The following is a 12,644-nucleotide window of genomic DNA, read 5'->3' as shown; positions in this document are numbered from 1 at the left end:
TATAGTTGAATAAAATAATTTGGACTTTACTTAGAAGATATATTTTAAATGGTATTTACTTTCTGTAGCAGCTCAATTCAGAAAATTATAATGTCCATGTTTGACTTGATTTATGGAAAGAGAGCCAAAGGTTTATTTCTTTTTTCCTATCAACATGATATGTATGTAATACAATATCATATTTTGAGAAATTCTGAACATTCAGGATCCACAGGAAAAATACTTAGTACTCCTACACTAATTTATTTTAGCCTACAATGGTGCAGTCTTTCAGTTATAAAGTCAGAACCACCAGTATTTTTCCACTAGAGTCACTGGGGAATGGGGTTGAGGAGGATGAGACAGGGGGACTTAAGCCATTTTCAATTCACTGCAAACTAAAAATAAGTTCTGCAAGAAGTTACTACAACTCTTGCTGCCAGTATTGTCATGGTAAGAATAAAATAATGGGGCAAATGTTCTTTTTAGTTAAGTTTTTCTTGAGATTTTTACATGTGAGAATATACTAAAACACTAATATATAAAGCATCATAATAAATTAAACTTGAGAATAACTGAATGCAAAGGTAGACCTTATTACACAAATTCTGCCATTGAGTTTGGTTAGCTATAATTTTGGTCTGCCAAAAAATGACAAAAACAACATAATTAGAATTCGAACATTATAACTATGTAACAAAAGACTCCATTTTTTCCGCTAAAGTTCAAACATTACTAGAAATCTTTAAATATGGATTTGACATGTAATTTATTAACATTTGAGGATATGGGTTTCCCTTAGTAGGCACTAATAGAACTAAGTCTCTAAATAAAAAGGAAATAATGCAGATAAACAGGCAGTATACCTTTATCAAGTATTTTTCTTAAAAGTTAAAAAATTCTATTCAGTCAGCATATCCTACAAAAGAGAAAAATAAAAATACACACAAAAATAGTTCAGCCACAAAAACTTTTGTCAGATTTGGATAACATAGTTGGAGGGGGTATGTAAGGGAAATGGATTCATAATGAATCCCTACAACTACTAATCATACTTCAATAGCAAAAGCAGAAAGCGAACTTCAAAGGATTTATATACTCATTGATTAAAAAAAAAAAATCACAACTACCTATGTCTTCCTTACATGTAATACTAGTAGTTATATTATCCCATAATTTGCAAAAAGGAAATCTACCTAATGTGAAGGGGTCTTAGGACTTTCTCTACATTTTTTTTAACTTCATAAGTAATCCAATGGAGATCAAAGATTGTTTCACCAACAAATCACATCATTTTTGATCAAACATATCCTTAATAACCAGCAAATTGGCAAGATGGAGAGGCAATTGTACACTACTCTCCACTGTAATTCCTTATTTGTAATTTTTCCATCTAAATACCATATGCCTTTCCATTACCCTTTGGATAACCATTAATTTCAGTTGTTTGGAGATCATAGTATTTCATACTTCACAATTACACAGTAGCATGAAAAAAATATTGCCATTAAAAATTGGTTTATGGGGGCAGCTAGGTAGCACAGTGGATAGAGAACCTGCCTTGAATTCAGGAGGACCTGAGTTCAATTCTGGTCTCAGACACTTAACACTTCCTAGCTGTGTGACCCTGGGCAAGTCACTTAACCCCAGCCTCAGCAAAAATAAAAAATTAAAAACCCAACTGAATATCTGATCTAAAGAATAATTTATCATTCACAAATTTTCCCCTGGGTTGATTAGCTATAGTTTTCCATGATTATGGATCTCATTTAGGAGCTCTGAAGTGTTTCAAAAGTTGATAGTTAGCAATAATATTTGCAAGCAATATAATCTAGAAAATCTTATTATAGAGAATGTCTCCAATTTGAATTCTGTATTAGTTTCCACGTTTCTCAAATGTATCAGTAATTTAGTCAAATTTATATTAAAAAAGCCATTCCCTAATTGATAAATGATCAAAATATATGAATTATGCCCAAAGAGCTATAAAACCATACATATCCTTTAACCTAACAATACCACTTCTAAGCCTGCATCCCAAGAGATATTTTAAATTTATAGCAGCTCTTTTCTCAGGGCAAAGAATAAATTGTGGTATGTGATCATGGAATATTATTGTTCTATAAGAAATGTGCTCTCAGAAAAATTTGGAAAGTTCTCCATGAGCTCAAAGTAAAATTGTTGTATATAAAATAACAACAATGTTGTGGGATAATCAGCTACGAATAACTTTGCTATTCTCAGCAATACAATGATCCAAAACTACTTTGAAGGACTTATGAGAAATGCTATCCATATCCAGAGATGGAACTGATTATATCTGAATACAGACTGAAGCTTTTGTTTTATTTTTTTTCCTTGAGGGTTTTCTTTTTTTTTGATGGTGGTAGTGGGGAATCTTTTATTTCACAACATGACTTTTATGGAAATGTTTTGCATAACTTCACATGTGCTTTCTCAATGTGGGGAGTGGAGAAGGGAGAAAATCTGGAATTCAAAGCTTTAAAAATGTAAAAAATTTTATATGTAACTGGGGAAATAAAATGTTAAAAGATTTTCTATACCTGTGAAACCTCTCCTTCAAATAACCTGAAAATAGATCCATCACCCTCAAAACTGTGCCACTTTTTGTATGGACTTATTCTGTTAATTGGTCTAATTCTACTGCTTTTCTTCTCTGTATTTTTTCACTGCAATTTCTTATAGAGATATAAGAGCTATGTCTATGACATTGTCTTTGAAAAGGTAAATGGTACAAATCTTTATAAATCTTTACCATCTTTGATTTATTGTTTTCCTTCAAGTTTCATCCTTAAGTGTTCTCTGAACAACTTTAATTTTAATTGCCAAACTTTCTTTAAACTTGTTTTTTCCCTCACTGTTTATGATTTATGAGGTAATGTTTCTTATAATGTCCCACCCTACTTCTCAAGATTTTGCAAATTTGTATTCTAAATGTTACCATATCATTTTGTTTGGCAAGCATGTTGTTTTTTATGGACTAAAGTAGTTTTGTGGTCTTTTAGTGTCCCTGTTATAGCAACTGATTTCAATGATTAAACTTTTAAATAAAATTAATAATGCATTTCTTTCCTCTATCCATTTCACATTTTTTAGTATCAATAATTCACTGAAATAAGTAAAACTGGAATTGTTTTAATTTAGTTTTTGTCTTTTTGCTAACAAGTTTGAGGTCTGATTTAGATAGATAGATAGAGAAGGCTGATTTAGACAATATTATCAGTAACAAGTTACTTCCTATCATCAAAGAATATGTTGATTTAATTTGGAGGGCCTTTTCAAGTTATTTGAAGAATTTCTCTATTTTATTCTCTACAATAGATGCTGGGAATTTTTTTTTCTGCAAATACTTATTATAAACCTAGAATACAAGGTGACCAAATGGTATTCTTACTGCCTTTTGATACACAATAAAATCAACTCCATTTACTACTTCACCTCTACAAGGAAAATCTATAGACTATCTATTTATATATCTAAAATTTCTTTTTATTTTCTAGATTTGTAGTTAGTAAAAATGCCAAGATTGTTGTGCCTTAGATTTTAAAATGAGTATTTCTATTCAATGGTCATAGACAAGGATTCTTATTAAGGAATAGAATATCAACTACTAAGTGAATGTTTATATCTAAACACTGATTCTTAGCACCCTATATGCTATTTTCTACCACTTTGCCACCATTACTGAATAAGCAGAAGGGAGCCATATGGGACTGCAAGCTGTTTTGCATTTTTCTTTGTTTCATGGTTTGCCATGACCAAATAATTAATCCCAAAGTAATGAACTTCTGTATTTAGCTAGGCAAGTTCTTGGAAAGCAGGCAGTCTAATCCTAAAGTGAAATAAGAAACAAAAATGTACAAAATACCTCAATACATATGCTATGAAGACTTTTATGTTACTAAATAAATTAAAGCTTATTTTCATTGGTTTTCTCAAATCTTCAGTTAATATGACACTGCTCCAACTAGAAAAAGTAGACATTGCCTACCAGTGGAGAAGTGAATTTTCCAAGCCTCTCCTCCTCATAGATAATATTTCTAATTAAGCAGGTTGGCTTCTGCAATAGCTGCCTGCCTTAAGCAAAAGGAACTCTTCCTTCAGTGTCCAAAATGGCCATCTGTTATTCACTGCAACCGTGTACCTTTTTGATCTAAGTGACACTGACCTATTTAGTAGAAAGTGAAGCTACTTAGTCTTCTCACCCGTGGGAGATGAATATTCCTGCACCTGGACAGCAAATGACTAAAAACAAAAATAATTCACCACCACACATATCTATGGGATTATCACAGCTTCAGCTTGGCTCTGCATTCTTCTGTATTAAAAAAAAAAAACAACATGCAAGAATAGGAAGATAGCTGTAGACAAAACAGATCAAGTTATTGGTCATTTCAAAATGTTTTATGGATATATTAAAAAAGGTAAAGATGTTTCCTGAGTCTATGATGAAGATTCAATATAGAAAACGAGTAGCTTTATTTCCATGTAAGAACATATACATATTTGACCTATATATACAGGATGTTATAATTTTAAAGGCCACTAGGTGGCATCATAGTGCATAGAGTGCTAGGCCTGGAGTCAAGAAGACTCCTCTTTCTGAGTTCAAATCAGATTAGAGACTCAATATATGAGTGTGATTCTGGGCAAGTCACTTAGCTCCTTGGTCTCACTTTCCTCGTCTGTAAAATGTGCTGGAGAAATAAATGGCAAACTACTCTAGTGTTTCTGCCAAAAAAACCCTAAATGGGGTCATGAAGAGTTGCACACAACTTAAATGACTATGCAATAACATTTTTCAAGGATGCTTTCTTGCATTTGATATGAGGAAATCAGGGCAGATAAATATTCTGCATTTTACACTAAAAAACATGTTCTCAGAGATGTTAAATACTCAGTATCAACAGACTATTGAACAGTTGAGCGACAATTTTAAACCAGGATGTCAAGCAACTAGTTCTATTATGCCTGTGGCTGTTATATTATACTACACTACTTAACTATGCTACCTTTCATATAGTTCAATAAATGAAAAATAATTTGAGTGCTCAAGTTGAAGGAGCTTGTTTTACCCCTTATAAACCAGGTCCTCTCAAGAAACTATTCCCCTGAGCACAAATTAGGTACTTGAAACAAATGAATGCTTTCAAACAATTTGAGTTATGATTTCACTAATTATTATTTCCCTAATGGCCTAAAAAGACTTCATTTCTTGAATGCTTTATATTTAGGTCCCAATAGCTTAGGATGCTAAAGAAATTTTGCTATGAGACTAAAACTCTATAACACTGACACTTTTCTAGCATACAGAAAAATTATATGTGCAAATATGCATACATATATAATAATACAAATCTTTTTTGGAAACAATATGCTCGTTTAAAGAAGGCTTCTATTAATAGATGGCTGCAAGCCACAAATAGACACATGAATGTGACTGAGGTGATAAGATCATTTAAACACAGCTTGAAAATTAGTGACAGTTTGATATAATTACAAGTTTGACAGACAGAAGAAAATTATTTAAAGCATTAGTGGATAATTTCATTTAAAATTTTTGAATTTCATAAAATAGAATTAAACGAACTTTTGATTGTCTTGAATTTGTAGTTTATCCTTCTTATTAATTCATATTTACATCTTTTTCTTATCAGAACTTCAAAGTAGTAAAAAAGTAATTATAAGTATAAATATTACTATTTTAGTTGTAAATTCTTTAATTGTCAAATATTAGCAAAATTTTTTCACTGAAAGATTAATATTTAGTACATTTTAAGACCTTATAAGAATTCTGATATTTAAAAATCTAACTAAAATTAACCTCCAAAGCCAACCAAAAATGTTGGTTTTTGCAGACAGTAGCTAGTAGCCAAGTAGTAAAGCCACAAAAGCTGATGACTGCATAGATCAAGTGATGCTATAAATTAGAACACACTTTAAATTTATTCAAATAGTTCTAATAAAATCACTCAATAGAATTTTTTTTTAAAAAGATAAACTTTAAAAGCCTCTCTTTTACTAGATTTCCCATTAAAATTAAGTGAGACTAACAGCTTCTTACTTGGTGAATCAAAACTATCTACAAGGAGAAATTTTAATTAGTTTTCATATGTAATGTTTTTGTCACCAATATAAATAAATTTAGAATTTTGGAATTTAAGGACACAGTGGAAATAATACTGGAATTTGGTACAGAGGATTTGGGTTGAAAACTTGCCTCTCCCGTATCACTATGTGACTTTACCTAAGACTTTCTGGACCTTAATTTCATCATCTATAAAATGAAAAGGTTTAACTTAACTCTTAGGTTTCCTCAATCCTAACTCTGTGAGCCAAAACTGATGGATTCACACATTAGAATTCAATAATCCAAGTGAATACATTTGGCAACTTAATTAAAATCAAAAACTTTTAACTCCTGTTTTCTAGGATGAATCTTTTTCTTATTAAGACACTTTAGAATTGTTAGATGTTTATTTTCAATACAAATCTCATCTACCCTTTTGTACACTCTGCTCCCATCTGCCCCCAATCTACTCTGCATGTCTTAAACTTCTGCATGTTCACATGATAGGACGAATGTCTTGCTATGTTTAGGCTATGAGTAGTATTTAGAAATTACTCAGTTACAATTTTAAATAGCTAACATCTGCCAACTTGCCAGAAAGTGAAATCATTTATAAAATTAAAATGTTTGTATATAGAATATAAAAGAAAAACAAAAGAACTTAAAATAAGAGACTAGTTAGGATTTATTGAATATTATACTATTATAATTATCTTAACTTTATGGATCAAAGGAGTTATAACTGAAGGCAACTTTAAAAAATTCTATATAGACAATTTACAGATGTTTTTAAATTCTTGTTTAAGATAGGTATATATCACTTATACAAAATAGCTATATATATTTTAAAAATATATATATATTTAAAATAGCTATATATAACTTTTATACAAAACTAGAAACAAAGTATATGCCCATCAATTGTTTGAAAATATCGTGATAGACGAATGAAATAAAATATTACTAATCTATAAAAAATAATGAATATGAAGAATATAAACATGGGAAGACTATATGAACTGATGCAAAAAGGAATAAACAGACCAAAGAAACAATATGCCTAACAACAATTTCAAATGGAAAAAACAAAAACTAAATTGGAATGCCAATGATTAAAGCTGGCCCAGAAGAAAAAATTAAAAATGCAAAATGTAATACCGCATGTCCTTTGTTATAAAAGATAGCACAGATTAAGATAAAGGAATATAAGATATAAGAATAAATATAAGAATAAAGAATAAAATATTAATAAAATGATAACTATAGTATGAAATTATGGTTTAGGTAACAAAATTCACATCATCAATTTAACATACCCTTTAATGAAGATAAAAGTATAAGGTTTTTGCTTTTTTTTTTTTTTTTAAGAGACAATGTTATCCCTCAAGTAATCTTTTACTCTAATAAAAATGTTTCTTCCTTTTATTTTACTATTAAAAATGGCACCACGTTTGAAATCTATCACCTACAGAAATCTTTATTTACTGGCATTGGATTTTTCTACAGCACTTTCATGTGTCCTCTCAAATTCAATTTAATACTATAAACATTAAAATAAATTTAAAAAGTAGTTTATAAGCATGATATGAGCTTTACATGTAATAAGATGACATATTATATTTTTGTCATGAAGTATTATTGTCTAAAATCAATTTCAGGGTCTAAGCATTATTTTGTGATTTTTTAAAATTAAAAACCACATTAATATTTGGTGTTTGGGATAAATAACATTGCTTCAGAATGTTCTCAAATTCATTTGTAACAAAAGTGGTTATGATAGGAAGTTGTCTATTACCTTCACAATGATTAGGAAATAAGTTATAAATTTCTAGTGATTAACCACAGAGAAGAGATCTAACTTTAAAAGCAAGTGGAAAAACACAATTTAGCAATGTAATAAATCTTTGATTTAATCCTGTTGGTCATTAAGAGACTATTTGATTATTTAGGTGATACAAAGAATTTTCAAGATCAGAAAATAATTCAAATAAAAAACATAAATATTCTTTACAGTCTACAGCAAAGGAAAACACCATTTGGAACAATGACATATTGTTCAGATCTTGGGAACCAAGTTTTAGTATGTCACTTACATTCATAGCCACTAAATCTTGGTAGAAGCAATATGAAATAGTCAGAATGATTAAACTAATAATAAATGTATATTACTCCCAATATCCATAGTATTGTCAGTGCTATTCCAAATATTCGTGTGTACCATAAAAGGAATTAAATATCAGAAACTTATGAAAGTATAGTAGAAGAAAAGCACTGAATCTGTAGTCAAAAGAACTTCGATTAGATCCCAGCTCTACTATTTCCTACTTATGATATGCTGGGCAAGTTATTTAGCTTCTGTGGGCCAAATTTCTTCTATCTATAAAATGGAAGGGTTTGACCAGATGATCTCTAATTTCCCTTCTGATTCAAAATCTATGATCCAGTGAGCCTATGAAGTATGTTTCAATATCTCCTATTAGGAAAAAAAAAATGGGAGAAAAGGTAAAAGAAAATAAATGTCCTTTTGCATCTTACAACTAATCATTATCCAATAAGTTGTGACCCTTAGTTTGACAGATAAAGAGCTGCCAAATGTCATTTTAAAAAGTAAATAAATCCATCCTCAAGTTTTTTGGACTTATAAGAAAAACTTTTTCTGTAATTATTTTTGAAAAATTACAATTTCTTCCATTTCTTTTTTTTTTTCTTACTCAAAGCATGACCTACCTAAAAAAAAAAAAAAAAAAAAAAAAAAAAAAAAAAAAAAGGTTTTCTCCTGAGAAAAGAAGGAGCAAAGGCAGGAAACCATAAGAAAGATATATGAGTAGGTAAAAGAAAAGTCTGGTACTAACAGTTATTTGTATATCATACTGTAAAAGACTGTAAAAGAGCAGCAGAAAGAGACTTTCTGAAAACTGAAAGATACTTCTTGGTTTGAAAATCTAATGAGATTCTCAGGCAGTATGATCACCAAGGAATTTTTTGCAGTGAATTTGGGAAGTGTCACAAATATGATCTTTGCCTTTTTCAAAACTGGTAGCAATAACAAAAAATACCAATATTAAGGGAAGTTTGGACCTTACCTAAAATGTCTGATTTGCAATAAGGTATTTTTTACAGTGTACAAACAACACAGTTTATGGGACCTGCTTCTAATCTGCTGACCCCTAGTTATTAAGATGTTAAGAACAAAGTATATACATGACCTACTGGGATTTTACAGCTATAGTTTAAACAATTTAACAGATTATTATACCTGAATAAGATGAATTTGCAATTTCCTTAGGGGTAAAAGGTAAGAGATATACTATATGAAAGCATTAAAAAAAAAAAAAAAAAAAACTTGTCATACAAGGCACTTTATTACATAAGATTTTCTGTCTAAAATGAAATCTCTTTCAAAGTTTCAAAGTCAGAAATACAGAATCTTAAGAGTTGGCAGGGACTTTATTGATATTCTAACCTTTCATTTTACGGTTAAACAAAATGAAGCTATGAGCTTAAGTGACTAGTCCAAAGTAGTTTCAAAACTTGGACTAGAGAACAGATTTTGCCATATACTAGTTATGTGACTTTGAACAAATCAGTACTTCTCTGAATCTGTTTCCCTTACTTTTAAAATGGGAAAAACAACTTATCTGAGATGATGTCAATGTTAAAGAATCATATATGTAAAGCACTTTGTGCAAATGGATAGATGGCTTAAATCTTTTGGCTGGGAAAAATATATAAAGAGTCATAAGACACTAAATATGCACCTCATTCACTGCCTTTAGTTGATTATAACTGATGGACTTTAAATTAAGAAAAAAAAAAAAAAAAAAAAAAAGGCATTAAGAGCTTACTTACCAAGTGCCAAGCACTAAGCTGAACTCTGTGAGGATACAATGAAAAATAAAAAGTTACTGCCCTCAAGAAACTCACATTTTATATAAGACATACAAATAACTAACTGGGTAAGTACAAAGTATCTACAGAATGGGTGGAAAATAATCTTAATGGGAAAGAATGGGAAAGAACTAGTACCTAAGGGGATTATGAAAGGTCTCCAGAAAGGATGAGATTTTGAGCCACAGAATGGAGTCCAGGGAAGTCAAGATGCTTGCAGATTAGGACAGAAAAGATTTCCGATATGAAGAACACCCCATTCAAAAGCAGAGAGACCAAAGGTGAGGTTTCTTGATTTAGGAACAACAAGTAGGCCAGTGTAGCTAGATCAGAGAGTATACAGGGAGAGAAGTAAAACATAAATGGCTAAAATGATTGAAAGAGACTAAATTATAAAGATCTCTAAATGCTACACAGAAAATTTTATATTTGATTTTGGAGTTAAAAAGAGACAGAGTTTTTAATGAGTATAGGGATGATATAAGACCTACACTTCAGAAAAATCACCTTGGCAACTGCATGAAGGACAGATTAGAGTAGGCAAAGAGTTGTAGAGGCCCAGAGATCAATTAGGTTATTGCTGCAGTCCAGACAATAATCCCTAGCTACATCAGAGTATTTAACAATAGGGCAAAGAACCCCTAAAGGCATTGGATTATAACAGTGCAATAACTTTACCTAGTATAGTTCTTAAAGATATTCCTGAGTCATAAAATGGGTTCAATGTTCTCTTAGAAGCTCTGTTAGGAAGATTTGCATAAAAAGTTCAATGACACACTTGAGGCAGCTAGGTGGCATAGTAGACTTGGAAGTCTAGAAGACCTGAGTTCAAATGTGACCTCAGACACTAGCTATGTGTCCTAAACAAGATACCTAGCCTCTATCTTAGTTTTCTCATCTGTAAAATGAGAATAATAGAGTTTTTTCTTTACTACTCCTTTCAGATGTGGGGAAGGAAGAGAGGGAGGGAAGAAGGCCAGCACATGGTTCAAAAATAAATGGGATCAAGAGAACCCAAGTTCATATTTGACCTCAAATACTTACAAGCTGTGTGACCCTGGGCAAGTCACTTAACTGAGACAGTCTCACAAAATACACCACCACATGAGGAAAGGGGACAGAGAAGGGATAGCAGGAGGACAAATACTTGGAAGGGGGTAGAGAGAGGCAAAGACATGTTGGGCCCTACAGGAGCCAGGAAAGGACAGCCTTATGTATCTAAGTGCTGACAGACAGAAGATTTGGGATGAAAGATGGACACATGGGCACAGCAGGGCAAAGGTCTCCTCTTTCAGTGGGAGATCTCAAGACTTTTCCTATTCTTTTACAGCACTACCTAGTAAAGTTAACAGGGTTTGTTTTTGTAAGACAGATTTCTTTCAGAATTCTTGCAGCAAAGCTGAATTTGCATAATAAGAATTTATGTAAACAAGAATTATCTGTAATAGTATTTATCTCTTAGGGATGTTGTGAGGATTAAGTTAGTTAATATTTGTAAACCACTTGCAAAACCTTAAAGTGCTAACCATAAACTTAAAGCTTCACCATACTGTATATACGGAATATTGCACATATAATCATTTACAAAATACTCTTGAACATAAAAGACTAGTGTGTATGTATATTATGTATGTATGTGTATACATCAATGTGTATACATACAGACTCATTATATATGTACAATATAATATTCATCCTGAATAGAAAATAGTCTTTTAAGGACTTTCTTCAAAAATGAGGAAAACCAGTCACATTAGAATTAGAAAGAAAATAATATCAATCTATTGAACGTCCAACTAATTTAGCAACAAAGTATATTATTTGAAAAAAAGAATAGTACAAAACTGTTCGGAATAGCTAGTAATTCCATTTTATATAGTTAAAAAAATTAAGCCCCTTTATCACAATGAATGTTTTTTTTTAATTTTTTTCAGGGAGAAAAAGGGAAATTTATTGTCTTCTGACCTTGCAACCTTTCATTTGAAGGAAAATGGATTTCCTTTGAGAGCAGAAATAGTACTATTTCACCTACTCTTTAAAAAAAAAAGATGAATTAGAAAAGAGTGAATCTTTATTATTTTATAGGGTTTTAAATAAAAGGGATACATTATTCAAAAATGTTAAAAGCAGATTGGATAGATTTCATAATAAAGGTGGAATATGAATTTTAAATGTATATAATAAGTGAAAGCATGTATTTACTTGTAATTACCAACAAGTAACTTTTATATATACTTCCAGATGGAAAACAGTTTCACTAGTATGTGTTTATATACACCTATATGTAATACCTTATTTAAGAGTTTACAATAACCATTTTCTATTTTAATCTGGGCAATCCAACCACAAATTTTTTTTATTGTTGTTTAACAAAATATTCTCTCAAACCAGGGTTTAACCTTTTTTGTGTGTCATACACTCAATTCTGATCATTTTAAGGACTTTTCTTCATGTTTTTAAATGCACTAGGAAATACAGAGTATTTATTACAAAGGAAACCAAATCTATTGAAAAAATTATCAAAATATTTTTAAAAACAACTTTACGGACACAAAATTAAGAAACCCTTGCCCCTAAAAAAAATTGGAATATGAATTTAATTAACAGAAACAGAAGCTTCCTCTCTTCCCACCCCTCCACCTCCCCCCACCTCCCCCCTCCTCCCCCCGAGAAAAACAATAATACG

At 30.9% G+C, this 12,644-nt stretch overlaps 1 protein-coding gene across 1 annotated transcript in view; it reads right to left on the bottom strand.

The window, feature by feature from the left end:
* Positions 1–12,644, bottom strand: part of SESN1 (sestrin 1) — a 142,725-nt gene that overhangs the window by 128,537 nt on the left and 1,544 nt on the right. The gene's annotated exons all lie outside the window — the stretch shown is intronic.

The sequence above is a fragment of the Sminthopsis crassicaudata genome, chromosome 4 (genome assembly GCF_048593235.1).
Source record: "Sminthopsis crassicaudata isolate SCR6 chromosome 4, ASM4859323v1, whole genome shotgun sequence".
Lineage (NCBI taxonomy): Eukaryota > Metazoa > Chordata > Mammalia > Dasyuromorphia > Dasyuridae > Sminthopsis > Sminthopsis crassicaudata.
The sequence above is the reverse complement of the archived record's forward strand: the minus strand, read 5'-3'. Positions and strand labels throughout refer to the sequence as shown.